An 18055-nucleotide genomic window follows, 5' to 3' on the forward strand; every position below is an offset into this window, starting at 1 on the left:
ATATTAAAAATGCAAGCTTATTATCTTACAGTTCTGAAGGTCAGAAGCCCTAAAATGGGTTTAGAGAACTAAAATTAAGGTGTTAGCAGTGCTGTGTTTTTCCCTAGGGACTCTCAGTTCAGTTCAGTCGCTCAGTCGTGTCCGACTCTTTGCAGCCCCATGAATCACAGCACGCCAGGCCTCCCTGTCCATCACCAACTCCCGGAGTTCACTCAAACTCACGTCCATCGATACGGTGATGCCACCCAGTCATCTTACCTTCTGTCGTCCCCTTCTCCTCCTGCCCCCAATCCCTCCCAGCATCAGAGTCTTTTCCAGTGAGTCAATTTTTCTCATGAGGTGGACAAAGTATTGCAGTTTCAGCTTTAGCATCCGTCCTTCCAATGAACAACCAGGACTGATCTCCTTTAGAATGGACTGGTTGGATCTCTTTGCAGTCCAAGGGACTCTCAAGAGTCTTCTCCAGCACCACAGTTCAAAAGCATCAATTCTTCGGCGATCAGCTTTCTTCACAGTCCAACTCTCACATCCATACTTGACCACTAGAAAAACCATAGCCTTGACTAGACGGACCTTTGTTGGCAAAGTAATGTCTCTGCTTTTTAATATGCTATCTAGGTTGATCAGAACTTTCCTTTCAAGGAGTAAGCGTCTTTTAATTTCAAGGCTGCAATCAGCATCCGCAGTGATTTTGGAGCCCCCCAAAATAAAGTCTGACAGTTTCCCCATCTGTTTCCTATGAAGTGATGAGACCAGATGCCATGATCTTAGTAAATCAATTTATTTCTTTACCTTTTCCAGACTTTAGAGGTTACCTATGTTCCTTTGTTCACGGTAACTTACCTCTAAAGTCACAGCCAATGAGCATCTTCAAATGTCTCTCACTCTCCTCTGACATTAATGTTCCTGTCTTCCTCATATAAGCTTTGATATTTCATTGGTTAATCCAGAAAAATCTCTCATCACAAAAATCCTTAACTTAATCACATTTACAAAGTCCCGTTTCAGTATTGGGAAGTGAAAATGTTTGGAGGTCCATTATTCTGTCTACCGCAGACACAGAGAGATTCTCTTTCTTATCACAGTGTTATTTTAACAATAAACAAGTAATTAATAGTAATCCCTTATGGCAGAAGGTGAGGAAGAACTAAAGAGCCTCTTGATGAAAGTAAAAAAAGAGAGTGAAAAAGTTGGCTTAAAGCTCAACATTCAGAAAACTAAGATCACGCCACGACTTCATGGCAAATAGATGGGGAAACAGTGAAAACAATGGCTGACTTTATTTTTTGGGGATCCAAAATCACTGCAGATGTTGACTTTAGCTATGAATTAAAAGACGCTTGCTCCTTGGAAGAAAAGCTATGACCAACCTAAAGAGCATATTAAAAAGCAGAGACATTACTTTGCCAACAAAAGTCCATCTAGTCAAGGCTATGGTTTTTCCAGTGGTCATGTATGGATGTCAGAGCTGGACTATAAAGAAAGTTGAGTGCTGAAGAATTGATGGTTTTGAACTGTGGTGTTGGAGAAGACTCTTGAGAGTCCCTTGGACTGCAAGGAGATCCAACCAATCCATCCTAAAGGAAATCAGTCCTGAATAGTCATTGGAAGGACTGATGCTAAAGCTGAAACTCCAATCCTTTGGCCACTTGATGCAAAGAACTGACTTATTTGAAAAAACCCTGATGCTGGGAAAGATTGAGGGCAGGAGGAGAAGGGGATGACAGAGGATGAGATGGTTGGATGGTATCCCCGACTCAATGGACATGAGTTTCAGTAAACTCCGGGAGTTGGTGATGGACAGGGAGGCCTGGCGTGCTGCAGTCCAGGGGGTCGCAAAGAGTCAGACATGACTGAGCGACTGAACTGAACTGAGCTGAAGGGAAACAATTAAGAACAACATAGAGGTCCATTCATACAGGAGACTGTCATGTTTTCCTGTAATGCAGTACCATATGACCATTAAACATGATAATTACCTCTATTGATTGAGGGAAATATTTCACATTTTGATGTTAGAAGGCAAATTTTGTAGTAAGACTGTTCACAGTCACACACAGAATCAGATAGACAGATCTAAAGAGACAAAGAAATAAAGGAAAAAATGAATATATGAAAAGATGTGATGGCTTTAGCATGAATGTACAAAGTAAAGTGAAAGTGAAAGTCGCTCAGTTGTGTCTGACTCTTTGCAATCCCATGGACTATACAGTTCATGGAATTCTCCAGGCCAGAATACTGGAATAGGTAGCCTTTTCCTTCTCCAGGGGATCTTCCCAACCCAGGGATCGAATTCAGATCTCCCTCATTGCAGGCGGATTCTCTACCAGCCAAGCCACCAGGGAAGCCCAAGAATACTGGAGTGAGTAGTCTATCCCTTCTCCAGGCGATCTTCCTGACCCAGGAATCCAACCAGGGTCTCCTGCATTATAGGTGGATTCTTTGCCAGTGAGCTAGCTACCAGGGAAGTCCAACATAATACTACTTAACTTTTGACAACCAAGTCATAACCAGGATAAATATTCTCATCTTCTTAGAGCACAATTACACATAGGCCTAACTCACTTTTCTGCATGATATGCAAGACTCAATAAATACTCTTTAACTACTCAGATGTAGGATCTTTAATAGACCAGTAACATGGCAATCCACTCCAGTACTATTGCCTGGAAAATCCCATGGACAGAGGAGCCTGGTGGACTACAGTCCATGGGGGTCACAAAGAGTCAGACACGACTGAGCGACTTCACTATTCACTAATATGATTTCTGTAGTAAGAAACCTATACTAGTAAAATATTAGGCCCCAGAAGGCCTAGATGTATTAGAAAACAAATTTATCCTGGCAGAAAAGCCTTGAGTAAATCTAACCTATATAAAGCATTTTAGAATGAATTTGAAATCTATCCAGAATTGTTTAGAACCAACCCAATTTTCTAATGGCCATCAGACATCTCAAATTAGGCTTCAACATTATGGCAAGTGGCCAATGGGTCTTAATGAATTAGAACAGTATACTGTCATCAGGAAAACTGGTTTAACGTTAAATATCAAATAGATTTCTCTGCAGATTAAATGAAATACAACATAAAAAGCACCTAGTATGGAGGGTGGCACATAATAGGTGCTTTTAAAATTCCAGTTCTCTTTTTTATCCATCATTTGATATCTACAGAGAACTTTATTCACTGAGTTATTGTCCATCAGGAAAAGGCCTCAGAACTACAGACATATAAATACTGAATATCTAGAATAAAGATTTCAAACAGGGTTAGAGGACCTAAAACATTTGTACCAAAGCATTATTAGAAGTCAGTTGCTTAGCTAGTAAATTATATTGCTATTGTTGCAAGCCAAATGCTTGCTATTCCTAGCCTGGCGCTTGCATTATAAGCAGTCTGCAGACTGATGTGGTTGAGGGGGGTGGGGCAACATTCTCATTGGTCTACAGTCAACATTCTCATTGGTAAAACACAGTCTTACCTCTTCTTCATGAATATGAATTATCTCCCACAAGAGGGTTTTGATATAGCAGGAGAATATCAATTTTACGTGGAGACCTTAGCATGTAAAAAGGACTTGGGGATATTAATGAATCAAGAGGCTCTGTTCAATTAGATATTTTAGTAATGCCAGGGGATAGCATTACTGCTTTCAAGATGTGGTGGAGTCGTCACATGTGATAAATAGAAAAGGGCCTCCCACAAGTCCTTAATAATGACATTAGCCAACCTGAATTGATTATTTTCCATAGGCCAGGCTCCTTGCTCAGCACTTGAACCCCATGAGATATAGACTATTATTAACTGAACTTTACAAATGAGGAAACTGAGAATGATAGTGGTTATGGGACTTGCTGAAATTCACAGAGCTATTAACTATCATAGGCAGGATTCAAATCTAGAAACCTAGACTCCAGAGCTTTATGGTGAACCATGATTCCATTCTTCTCCCTTGCTGTTCACATTTCTGGGGCAACACCCGAAAGAGCTCTTCTAACAAAGCTCAGTAATACATTCAGTGATGAGTTCAACCTAATGGACTTGGGAACTGCTTTTTTTAATCCCAAAGACTGACACATTAGGGAAACTGAGGCAATTTAGTAAGTTTAGTAAAAGGAAATTTAGTAATTTAGTACAGGAAATTTAGTAAAAGGAAAATTGGTATTGAGAGTAGTTATATCTCACTCTAAATCTCTTACATACTAATCTAATTCTGTCAGTATCTTTTATACCACCTAAAATTATTTGTACTCTTCATGACAAACTTCTAAGCAGGAAACAGACATAATCTAATTTTAAAGTAAAAACTGAAATAGGGTTTTTCCCCAGTCACCCTTTGAACCACCCAGATGCTCACACTGAGCGTTTCGAGAAGCATGCAGTGGCAAGTCATGATCTTCTGGGAACATCAGAACTGGACCTAACTCGGTGGTGAGGTGCCTTTCATGCATCTTCGTTTTCTTTAACCCTGCTAGACCCATGGTTCCCCGAATCTTCTCTCTCCTGCTTCTCACCCAGCTGTGGTTCTTCTCCTGCTTGATTTGTGATCCTCAGCAGCTCAGTTGTCACAATAAGGTTGAAGCCAGAGGGGAAGTCCTTGATTTTGCCCTTTACCGTCTCTGCTACACAGTTGGTCACAAACTCCAAGCTGGTTCCCCACAGCATTCCTGGTCCCAAGTTCTCTTATTTACTTGTCCCGGCAGAGACGTCCTACTCCTGATATCAAAGCCACATCCCATCTAGTAAAACCAAGGGTAGTCTACATGGAGTCTGGTTCCCTGTGAATGTGGGTGAGCTTCTTTCAAACTTTACCTCTGAAAGGTGCCGAACACTGAAAAGGGTTGGTGAACACATCAGGATGCTGGGCGGACAGCTTCTAGAGAAAGTATAGAAGCCCCACACCAACCCCACACTCCCACACCTTTTCCATTAGGCTGCCTTGAGTTATCTTTTATAATAAACCAGTAAAATTCAATGAGGACAATCAATGGTTTTTAAATATTCACCCTTTCAAGGCATAACGATAAACTCTGTATTAATTCTATTAAAGTCTAGGGTTGATGCTGTACTAGCCCCTTTAACATGTTGATGTTTAGTCGCTAAGTTGTGTCCAATTATTTTGCTACCCCATGGACTGAGGTTCACCAGGCTTCTCTGTCCATGGAATTTCTCAGGCAAGAGTACTGGAATGGGTTGCCATTTTTTTCTCTAGGCGATCCTTCCTGACCCAGGGATCGAACTCACATCACATGTATTGTAGGTGGATTCTTTACACCTGAGCCTGAGCCACCTGGGAAGCCCTTAAACATAGAAGATGGTAAAGACATAACAAGTTAAAAATAAAAAGAGAGCAAAGAAACACCCATTACAGTTCATATAAATGGACTTCTGTGTGGTCCAATTTTGGATGTATGACAAGAACAACATGAGATCATTAAAAGAGGACATCTTTAACCACACAGAATTAGTATATTTATGGCTTTATCCTTTGTATTCCAACAAACTCATCTACAAAGAGATAATTCACTTACTAAATAAACATATATCTAGTATTTATTATATTCTGCGTTATGGGCTAGGAACTTCAGGCATAGTGGTATATATAAGAACAATTTGCTGCAGGGTCAAGTTATTGATGCTCAATACTTAACTCTAACAAATGTAGTCATTGTTTGAGATACCAGAGCATGTGAAAACATTTGTAAAGAAAAAAAGCAGAAGGCATACTAACTAGAAAAAATTTTAAAGATTATTTTTTCTGAGGTTGCCACAAATTGTTATTTAAGCAATTTAAATTTTGGAAAATAAAATCTCCATCTCTTTTCGTGCTTACTGTATTCATGACATGAATTTGGATACATTAATTCCATTTTTTAATCTCTTTACATGTAAAAATTTTGGTAAAACAACTGACATAACAATAAATGATGCAAAAGTAATTATGTTTATTTTTATCTGATTTACATAAATAGTTATGTTCAACGTAATAAAAATGTTTAAACAGATTCCTTTTTAAGTAATAACAATCATCCGAGTTTGAGCATGCTCCAGGAATTGGTGATGGACAGAGAAGCCTGGCGTGCAGCAGTCCATGGGGTTGCAAAGAATCAGACATGACTGAGAAACTGAACCATAACTATAAATCATTCAAAAATAGCATTAACACTTAATAAGGATGAGCTGCTTCTTCAAATTATGATAAGTACAATAAGAAGAAAAACCTCAAATTTTCCAAAAAAATGTTAAGAAACATTTTATCTATAGACTTTGCATATATGTTATTTCAACTTAAATCATGAACACAACTTAAGGTGATAGAAGAGGAAGATACTAAGAAGAGGTGGCAAGAATACACAGAAGAACTGTACAAAAAAGATCTTCACAAACAAGATAATCACGATGGTGTGATCACTCACCTAGAGCCAGACATCCTGGAATGTGAAGTCAAGTAGGCCTTATGAAGCATCACTACAAACAAAGCAAGTGGAGGTGATGGAATTCCAGTTATTTCAAATCCTGAAAGATGATGCTGTCAAAGTGCTGCACTCAATATGTCAGCAAGTTTGGAAAACTCAGCAGTAGCGTCAGGACTGGAAAAGTCAGTTTTCATTCCAATCCCAAAGAAAGTCAATGCTAAAGAATGCTCAAACTACCGCACAATTGCACTCATCTCACACGCTAGTAAAGTAACGCTCAAAATTCTCCAAGTCAGGCTTCAGCAGTACATAAACCGTGAACTTCCAGATGTTCAATCTGGTTTTAGAAAAGGCAGAGGCACCAGAGATCAAATTGCCAACATCTGCTGGATCATGGAGAAAGCAAGAGAGTTCCAGAAAAACATCTATTTCTGCTTCATTGACTATGCCAAAGCCTCTGACTGTGTGGATCACAATAAACTGTGGAACATTCTGAAAGAGACGGGAATACCAGACCACCTGACCTGCCTCTTGAGGAACCTGTATGCAGGTCAGGAAGCAACAGTCAGAACTGGACATAGAACAACAGACTGGTTCCAAATAGGAAAAGGAGTACGTCAAGGTTGTATATTGTCACCTTGCTTATTTAACTTCTATGCAGAGTACATCATGAGGAACACTGGGCTGGAAGAAGCACAGGCTGGAATCAAGATTGCTGGGAGAAATATCAGTAACCTCAGATATGCAGAGGACACAACCATTATGGCAGAAAGTGAAGAGGAACTAAAGAGCCTCTTGATGAAAGTGAAAGAGGAGAATGAAAAAGTTTGCTTAAAGCTCAACATTCAGAAAACAAAGATCATGGCATCTGGTCCCATCACTTCACGGGAAATAGATGGGGAAACAGTGGAAACAATGACAGACTTTATTTTGGGGGGCTCCAAAATCACTGCAGATGGTGATTGCAGCCATGAAATTAAAAGATGCTTATGACCAACCTAGATAGCATATTAAAAAGCAGAGACATTACTTTGCCAACAAAGGTCCGTCTAGTCAAGGCTATCGTTTTTCCAGTAGTCATGTATGGATGTGAGAGTTGGGCAAAAGAAAGGTGAGCACCAAAGAACTGATGCTTTTGAACTGTAGTGTTGGAGAAGACTCTTGAGAGTCTCTTGGACTGCAAGGAGATCCAACCAGTCCATCCTAAAAGAGATCAGTCCTGGGTGTTCATTGGAAGGTCTGATGTTGAAGCTGAAACTTAGATCCTTTGGCCACCTGATGCAAAAAGCTGACTCATTTGAAAAGACCCTGATGCTGGGAAAGATTGAGGGCAAGAGGAGAAGGGGACGACAGAGGATGAGATGGTTGGATGGCATCACCTACTCGATGGACATGAGTTTGGGTGGACTCTAGGAGTTGGTGATGGACAGGGAGGCCTGGTGTGCTGTGGTTCATGGGGTCGCAAAGAGTCGGACAACACTGAGTGACTGAACTGAACTGAAACCATTTTAAATTAAGTTACTTGAAATTTGTTGCATTTAAAATTGATTTATGTTTGTGCTTTCTCTGAAAAGTCTCAACACTAATGAGACCTAATTGATAAAAAAGAATATGGTAAAATAAGTGTAAAGTAATATATTTTGAAATGATTAACAAAGGAAATTATTCCTATTAACTTCTGACATGACATATTTTATTCTTTTATTTTTTTTAATTTTATTTTTACTTTACATTATTGTATTGATTTTGCCATACATTGACATGAATCTGCCCCAAGTGTACCCCCCTCCCACCTCCCTCCCCATCCCATCCCTCTGGGTCATCCCAGTACATCAGCCCCGAGCATCCTGTATCATGCATTGAACTTGGACTGGCGATTCGTTTCACAAATGATAATATACATGTTTCAATGCCATTCTCCCAAATCATCCCACCCTCACCCTATCCCACAGAGTCCAAAAGACTGTTCTATACATCTGTGTCTCTTTTGCTGTCTCATATACAGGGTTATCGTTATCATCTTTCTAAATTCCATATATATGCGTTAGTATACTGTATTGGTGTTTTTCTTTCTGGCTTACTTCACTCTGTATAATAGGCTCCAGTTTCATCCACCTCATTAGAACTGATTCAAATGTATTCTTTTTAATTGCTGAGTAATACTCCATTGTGTATATGTACCAGAGCTTTCTTATCCATTCGTCTGCAGATGGACATCTAGGTTGCTTCCATGTCCTGGCTATTATAAACAGTGCTGCGATGAACATTGGAGTACACGTGTCTCTTACAATTCTGGTTTTCTCAGTGTGTATGCCCAGGAGTGTGATTGCTGGGTCTCATGGCAGTTCTATTTCCAGTTTTTTAAGGAATCTCCACACTGTTCTCCATAGTGGTTGTACTAGTTTGCATTCCCACCAACAGTGTAAGAGGGTTCACTTTTCTCCACACCTTCTCCAGCATTTATCGCTTGTAGACGTATGAATAGCAGCCATTCTGACTGGCGTGAAATGGTACTGCATTGTGGTTTTGATTTGCATTTTTCTGATTATGAGGGATGTTGAGCATCTTTTCATGTGTTTGTTAGCCATGTTTATGTCTTCTTTGGAGAAATGTCTGTTTAGTTTTTTGGCCCATTTTTTGATTGGGTGGTTTATTTTTCTGGGATTGAGCTGTAGGAGTTGCTTGTATATTTTTGAGAGTAGTCCTTTGTCAGTTGCTTCATTTGCTATTATTTTCTCCCATTCCAAAGGCTGTCTTTTCACCTTGCTTATAGTTTCCTTTGCTGTGCAGAAGCTTTTGATTTTAATTAGGTCCCATTTGCTTATTTTTGCTTTTATTTCCAATATTCTGGGAGGTGGGTCATGGAGGATCCTGTTGTGATTTATGTCAGAGAGTGTTTTGCCTATGTTCTCCTCTAGGAGTTTTATAGTTTCTGGTCTTACATTTAGATCTTTAATCCATTTTGAGTTTATTTTTGTGTATGGTGTTAGGAAGTGTTCTAGTTTCATTCTTTTACAAGTGGTTGACCAGTTTTCCCAGCACCACTTGTTAAAGAGATTGTCTTTACTCCATTGAATATTCTTGCCTCTCTTGTCAAAGATAAGGTGTCCATAGGTGCATGGATTTATCTGTGGGCTTTCTATTTTGTTCCACTGATATATATTTCTGTCTTTATGCCAGTACCATACTGTCTTGATGACTGTGGCTTTGCAGTAGAGTCTGAAGTCAGGCAGCTTGATTCCCCCAGTTCCATTCTTCTTTCTCAAGATTGCTTTGGCTATTCGAGGTTTTTTGTATTTCCATACGAATTGTGAAATTATTTGTTCTAGCTCTGTGAAAAACACCGTTGGTAGCTTGATAGGGATAGAATTGAACTTATAAATTACTTTGGGTAATTCATTTTAACAATATTTATTCTTCCAATCCATGAACACGGTATATTTCTCCATCTATTAGTGTCCTCTCTGATTTCTTTCACGAATGTTTTATAGTTTTCTATATATAGGTCTTTTGTTTCTTTAGGTTGATATATTCCTAAGTATTTTATTCTTTTCATTGCAATGGTGAATGGAATTGTTTCTTTAATTTCTCTTTCTATTTTCTCATTATTAGTGTATAGGAATGCAAGGGATTTCTGTGTGTTGATTTTATATCCTGAAACTTTACTATATTCATTGATTAGCTCTAGTAATTTTCTGGTAGAGTCTTTAGGGTTTTCTGTGTACAGGATCATGTCATGTGCAAACAGTGAGAGCTTTACTTCTTCTTTTCCAATTTGGATTTCTTTTATGTCTTTTTCTGCTCTGATTGCTGTGGCCAAAACTTCCAAAACTATGTTGAATAGTAGTGGTGAGAGTGGGCACGCTTGTCTTGTTCCTGACTTTAGGGGAAACGCTTTCTATTTTTCACCATTGAGGATAATGTTTGCTCTGGGTTCGTCATATATAGCTTTTATTATGTTGAGGTATGTTCCTTTTATTCCCGCCTTCTGGAGGGTTTTGATCATAAATGGATGTTGAATTTTGTCAAAGGCTTTCCCTGCATCTATTGAGATAATCATATGGTTTTTATTTTTCATTTTGTTAATGTGGTGTATTATATTGATTGATTGATTTCGGATATTAAAGAATCCTTGCAACCCTGGGATAAAGCCCACTTGGTCATGATGTATAATCTTTTTAATGTGTTGTTGGAGTCTGAATGCTAGAATTTTGTTAAGGATTTTTGCATCTATGTTCATCAGTGATATTGGCCTGTAATTCTCTTTTTTTTGTGGCATCTTTGTCAGGTTTTGGTATTAGGGTGATGGTGGCCTCATAGAATGAGTTTGGAGGTTTACCTTCTTCCTCTGCAATTTTCTGGAAGAGTTTGAGTAGGATAGATGCTAGCTCTTCTCTAAATTTTTGGTAGAATTCAGCTGTGAAGCCGTCTAGACTTGGGCTTTTGTTTGGTGGAAGATTTCTGATTACAGTTTCAATTTCCATGCTTGTGATGGATCTGTTAAGATTTTCTATTTCTTCCTGGTTCAGTTTTGGAAAGTTGTACTTGTCTAAGAATTTTTCCGTTTCTTCCAAGTTGTCCATTTTATTGGCATATAATTGTTGATAGTCATCTCTTATGATCCTTTGTATTTCTGTGTTGTCTGTTGTGATCTCTCCCTTTTCATTTCTAATTTTATTTATTTGGTTTTTCTCCCTTTGTTTCTTGATGAGTCTGGCTAGTGGTTTGTCAATTTTATTTACCCTCTCAAAGAACCAGCTTTTGGCTTTGTTGATTTTTGCTATGGTCTCTTTTGTTTCTTTTGCATTTATCTCTGCCCTAAATTTTAAGATTTCTTTCCTTCTACTGACCCTGGGGTTCTTCATTTCTTCCTTTTCTAGTTGCTTTACGTGTAGAATTAGGTTACTGAGTTGGCTTTTTTCTTGTTTCTTGAGTAATGCCTGTATTGCTATGAACCTTCCCCTTAGCACCGCTTTTACAGTGTCCCAGAGGTTTTGGGTTGTTGTGTTTTCATTTTCATTCATTTCTATGCATATTTTGATTTCTCTTTTGATTTCTTCTATGATTTGTTCGTTATTCAGCAGCGTGTTGTTCAGCCTCCATATGTTTGAATTTTTAATAGATTTTCTCCTGTAATTGAGATCTAGTCTTACTGTATTGTGGTCAGAAAAGATGCTTGGAGTGATTTCAATTTTTTTGAATTTACCAAGGCTAGATTTATGGTCCAGGATGTGATCTATACTGGAAAAGGTTCCTTGTGCACTTGAGAAGAAGGTGAAATTCATTGTTTTGGGGTGAAATGTCCTATAGATATCTATTAGGTCTAACTGGTCTATTGTATCATTTAACGTTTGTGTTTCCTTGTTAATTTTCTGTTTAGTTGATCTATCCATAGGTGTGAGTGGGGTATTAAAGTCTCCCACTATTATTGTGTTATTGCTGATTTCCCCTTTCATGCTTGTTAGCATTTGTCTTGCATATTGCGGTGCTCCTATGTTGGGTGCATATATATTTATAATTGTCATATCTTCTTCTTGGATTGATTGTTTGATCATTATGTAGTGTCCTTCTTTGTCTCTTTTCACAGCCTTTGTCTTAAAGTCTATTTTATCTGATATGAGTATTGCTACTCCTGCTTTCTTTTGGTCTCTATTTGCGTGGAATATCTTTTTCCAGCCCTTCACTTTCAGTCTGTATGTGTCCCTCGTTTCGAGGTGGGTCTCTTGTAGACAACATATATGGGGGTCTTGTTTTTTTATCCATTCAGCCAGCCTTTGTCTTTTGATTGGGGCATTCAACCTATTTACATTTAAGGTAATTATTGATAAGTATGATCCTGTTGTCATTTTCTTTATTATTTTGGGTTCAAGTTTATACACCCTTTCTGTGTTTCCTGTCCAGAGAAGGTCCTTTAGCATTTGTTGGAGAGCTGGTTTGGTGTTGCTGAATTCTCTCAGCTTTTGCTTGTCTGTAAAGCTTTTGATTTCTCCTTCAGTAATTTGGGCTGTAGGTTATTTTCTTTCATCACTTTAAGTATGCCCTGCCATTCCTTCCTGGCCTGAAGAGTTTCTAATGAAAGATCAGCTGTTATCCTTATGGGGATCCCCTTGTGTGTTATTTGTTGCTTTTCCCTTGCTGCTTTTAATATTTGTTCTTTGTGTTTGATCTTTGCTAATTTGATTAATATGTGTCTTGGGGTATTTCGCCTTGGGTTTATCCTGTTTGGGACTCTCTGGGATTCTTGGACTTAGGTGATTATTTCCTTCCCCATTTTATGGAAATTTTCAACTATTATCTCCTCAAGTATTTTCTCATGGTCTTTCTTCTTGTCTTCTTCTTCTGAGACTCCTATGATTCGGATGTTGGGGCGTTTAAAATTTTCCCAGAGGTCTCTGAGATTGTCCTCATTTCTTTTAATTCATTTTTCGTTTTTCCTCTCTGTTTCATTTATTTCTACCATTCTATCTTCTAACTCACTTATTCTATCTTCTCCCTCTGTTATTCTATTATTGGTTCCCTCCAGAGTGCTTTTGATCTCATCTATTGCATTATTCATTGTATACTGACTCTTTTTTATTTCTTCTAGATCCTTATTAAACCTTTCTTGCATCTTCTCAATCCTTGTCTCCAGGTTATTTATCTGTAACTCCAATTTGTTTTCAAGATTTTAGGTCAATTTCACTAGCATTATTTGGAATTCTTTATCAGGTAGGTTCCCTATCTCTTTCTCTTTTGTTTGGGTTGGTAGGCATTTATCCTGTTTCTTTATTAGCTGTGTATTTTTCTGCCTCTTCATCTTGCTTATTTTGCTGTGTTTGGGGTGGCCTTTCTGTCTTCTGGCAGTTTGTGGAGTTCTCTTTATTGTGGAGTTTCCTCGCTATGGGTGAGGTTGGACAGGTGGCTTGTCAAGATTCCCTAGTTAGGGAAGCTTGTGTCGGTGTTCTGGTGGATCGAGTTGGATTTCTGCTCTCTGGAGTGCAGTGAAGTGTCCAGTAATGAGTTATGAGATGTCAATGGGTTTGGAGTGACTTTGGGCAGCCTGTGTATTGAAGCTTAGGGTTATTTTCCTGTGTTGCTGGAGAATTTGCGTGGTATGTCTTGCTCGGGAACTTGTTGACCATTGGATGGTGCTTAGTTTCAGTGTGGGTATGGGGGTGTTGGATGAGCTCCTATCGATTAACGTTCCCTGGAGTCAGGAGTTCTCTGGTGTTCTCAGGATTCAGACTTAGCCTCCTGCCTCTGGTTTTCAGTCTTATTCTTGCATTAGCCTCTAGACTTCTCCTTCTGTCACTTCCAAGGTGGTTCCCTCTGTTTTAGCTTCTGTTTGCTGGTCTCTTCAGTGTCTAATTTCTGCCCTGACACTAGGGGGCAATTGTGGACACTTTTTAAGGCTCAGTTGTTCAGTCCTGTTCTGGGAAGGGAGGAACACTGCAGACAAATATCTCTGGCATCTGTGGGGAGTACTTGCAGTGTCTCGGCCACACTGGGTTTGCCCCCTCTCATGGCGTGTGTGCTGTCCCAGTCTACACTGCACAGGCTCTAGGTTGCTCTGCCGAGAACTGTCTGAAGCCAGCGCTGGGTTGCATGCACATCCCAGGTCTAAGCCGCTCAGGTTCAGGTACTCAGGTGCTCCACAAAGGTGCAGACTTGGTTGGGCCTGGGTTTTGTGCCCTTCCCCAGTCTGAGGAGCTCAGGTGACCAGGTGTTTGGCGAGTGTAGTCACTGCAACTTATGCTTCCCTGGTCCCTCCCACTTGGTTTCCTGGGTGTACAACCGGCGCACCTTCTCAGGCGGATGTTGACTGGCCAGAAACCCAAGAAGTTTTGGTTAGCAACAAAGCCTGACTGCAGTTTGGTATTAGATGCCTCTCTGGGGCTGCAATTGCCCCCTTCTGGCTCTGGCTGCCCTCTCCTGCCTGTCTCGGTGGAGGATGGGCCATCCGCAGCCAGCTAGCTCTGCTCAGTCCTTTGTTCTGTGAGAGGGACTGGCAGAGTCTTAGGTTAGGGCTTTTCGCCTTTTCGCGGGGTAGCTGTCCCACAGTCTGCTTTGCTATCTCCAGTTAGCTCCCTCAGATTGCCCTCGTGGCATTCAGGCCCAGTCCTTTCTCTCAGCAGTTCAGCCGGCTCCTCGCTGCCCAGCCCCCGCTTGCTAATGGCAGATGCGGGCGTCTGAGCTGCTTCTACACTGGGAGTTATCATTTGGCGCATAATCTGTGGATTTTAATTATTTATTTCTTTTTCCTCCCGGTTGTGTTTCCCTCTGAGGTTCCAATTCTCACCACAGACTCGCCTGTGAGAGTGTTTCCTGATGTTTGGAAATTTCTCTCCTTTTTATGCCTCCCTTCCTGGGACGGAGCTCCACCCCTACCTCTTTTGGCTCTCTTTTTATCTTTTATGTTTTTTCCTACCTCCTTTCTAAGACAATGGGCTGCTTTTCTGGGTGGCTGATGTCCTCTGCCAGCATTCAGAAGTTGTTTTGTGGAATTTACTCAGAGAGTTCAAATGTTCTTTTGATGAATTTTGCAGGGAGAAAGTGGTCTCTCCATCCTATTCCTCCGCCATCTTCTCTAAGAGCCCTGACATATTTTAAAAACATAAAAGACAACTGTGAAATTCTAAAAGAAAATTTTTTAAATGTTTTGTGACAAAATTAAATACTTTGGCCACAATGAAATAGAAAAAAGGCTGCAATAAAAGTTGAAGCTAGTCTCTGGTGACTAATTTTTCTAGCAAATTTGTAAAGTAATATTCCTAAATTCAGCGTCCCTGTTCTTTCTCCATCATTTTCTTCTTCTATGAATGCTTATTCCTTATCCCACACCTACCCTTCTTGATCTATTAAAGAAGCAAAATGCTTTCACTGACCTATACACAGGACCAGTATAAAACAGATTTTGCATGGGCTCCCCTGATAGCTCAGTTGGTAAAGAATCTACCCAAATGCTGGAGACCCCAGTTCAATTCCTGGGTTAGAAAGATCCACTGGAGAAGGGATAGGCTACCCACTCCAGTATTCCTGGGCTTCCTTTGTGGCTCATCTCGTAAAGAATCCACCTGCAATGTAGATTCTCTGTATGTGTGATGCACTTCTGTATATAGATATAAATTATTTTTATGCTTAAATTTTTCCATTTTATCTCTACTGCAATAAACATGTATTATTTTAGTAATAATTTGAAATCAGCTAAGTTTGCTTTCATTAACAATCCAGCATTAGACAAACCATATTATTTTAAAGCAAAAGTGAAAGTCACTCAGTTGTGTCTGACTCTTTGCAACCCCATGGACTATATAGTTCACGGAATTCTCCAGGCCAGAATATTGGAGTATTTCCCTTCTCCAGGGGATCTTCCCAACTCAGGGATCGAGCCCATGTTTCCCGCATTGCAGGCGGATTCTGTACCAGCTGAGCTTTGGGAAACCTATGCAAAATGTGTTTTATACTGGTCCTAATATATGGACAGAAAACAGATCAGTGGTTACCAGGGGACGGCAGAGGAGGAGTATGGCAGGGAGGGATGACAAAAAGAGAACTTCTGGGGTCATGGACATGTGTACTGTCCTGACTGTATGTGTACTGTCTTGCCTGTGGTAATGATTTCACAGGTGTATGTATGTACTTAGTCACTCAGACGTGTCCAACTCTTCGCAACCCCATGGACTGTAGCCCTCCAGGCTCCTCTGTCCATGGGGATTCTCCGGGCAAGAATACTGGAGTGGGTAGCCTATCCCTTCTCCAGGGGATCTTCCCAACCCAGGGATTGAATCCAGGTCTCCCGCATTGCAGGTGGATTCTTTACCGTCTGAGCCACCAGAGAAGCCCAGTGTATGTATACCTGTGTCAGTTGTATCAAACTATGATACAATTAATTAAAATATGTATATATGATTTAAACATAATTTAAATATATATATATATATATATCTTAAATATGATATGATTTTAAATGTATGTATTTATGGTTTTTGCCAACCAAGGTCCGTCTAGTCAAGGCTATGGTTTTTCCCGTGGTCATGTATGGATGTGAGAGTTGGACTGTGAAGAAAGCTGATCGCCGAAGAATTGATGCTTTTGAACTGTGGTGCTGGAGAAGACTCTTGAGAGTCCCTTGGACTGCAAAGAGATCCAACCAGTCCATTCTAGAGGAGATCAATCCTGGGTGTCATTCGAAGGACTGATGCTAAAACTGAAACTCCAATACTTTGGCCACCTCATGCGATGAGTTGACTCACTGGAAAAGACTCTGATGCTGGGAGGGATTGGGGGCAGGAGGAGACAGGGATGACAGAGAATGAGATGGCTGGATGGCATCACCAGCTCGATGGACATGAGTTTGAGTGAACTCTGGGCGTTGGTGATGGACAGGGAGGCCTGGCGTGCTGTGATTCATGGGGTCGCAAAGAGTCGGACACGACTGAGCGACTGAACTGAACTGAACTGAACTGATTTATAGTTTGTCAACTTTGCTTTGCCCCAATAAAGTTGTTAAAAAAGCCTAGCAGTACTGGGTGGTGGTGAGGATATGGAACACATAAAACTCTCATATATATTTTTGGTAGAATGTCTGATATAGTTGCTTTGGAAAAGTCTTCTTAGAAAGTTGGACATATATGACCTAGATATCCTGCTAAGTCGCTTCAGTCGTGTCCGACTCTGTGTGACCCCATAGACAGCAGCCCATCAGGCTCCCCCGTCCCTGGGATTCTCCAGGCAAGAACACTGGAGTGGGTTGCCATTTCCTTCTCCAATCTAGATATCCTACTCCTAGATATTTGCTTGAGGGATAAAACATATGCCAACAACAAAACTGTTCCTAAGCTCACAAGGATCCTGTCGCAAAATTTAACAGATAATTTTAGTCCCGATCGTTTTGACTCCTCAGTCATTAGCACTCCTGACCATTCACTTCTGACTTTCAGTTCTGTTTTCCTTGTGCTTCCTGAACTATACTCTCTGTTTTCTCCCTATATACTCGGCACCTCCTTCCAGCCCATCTCTGAGAGCTCATCTTCCTTAATCTAGCCTTTAAATGATGCCATCTGGGTTTATCCTTATTTGCCTTCTCTTCTTACAAAATGCTGTTTCTGTAGTCTAATTTCATTCATTTCCACAGCTTCACTAAATTAATATCTCACAATAACCTTTCCTGAGCTCGACTTTTATCTTCAGCCACCTACAGAACAGTTAATGTAAATTTTTCAAAGACCCAGCAGTATCAGCACGTCCTAGACTGAACAGGGTCTTATGCCCACAAACCTAAGACTTGCAGTACCTCAGCAAATGGCACTGCCACCCATCTGACTCCTTAAAAACTAAGCTGGAGTCTAGGATACATAACTCCATCACCTCCCATTTCAAAGAAATTCCCAAGTTCAGGCAACTCACATATCATTTCTAAATTCCTTTAATGTCTGTCCATCTCCACTGCCTCTCTTCTAGTCAAATTTATCTTCATCTTTCACCTGGATTGCTACAATAACTGGCCTCCAAGCATTTATTCTAGTTCCTATCCAACCTGTACTCTATGGTATGGAACATTAACATTTTCAAAATGTAAATGTGATCTTATTGCATCCCTAATCTTTATTCTCCCCCTACCTAGCCCAATTTATAATCTATTTTTCCTGTTGTCTTAGAA

This window comes from Moschus berezovskii, chromosome 5, assembly GCF_049115385.1.
Source record: "Moschus berezovskii isolate FMDL1 chromosome 5, NW_MosBer_1.0, whole genome shotgun sequence".
Taxonomy (NCBI): Eukaryota; Metazoa; Chordata; class Mammalia; order Artiodactyla; family Moschidae; genus Moschus; species Moschus berezovskii.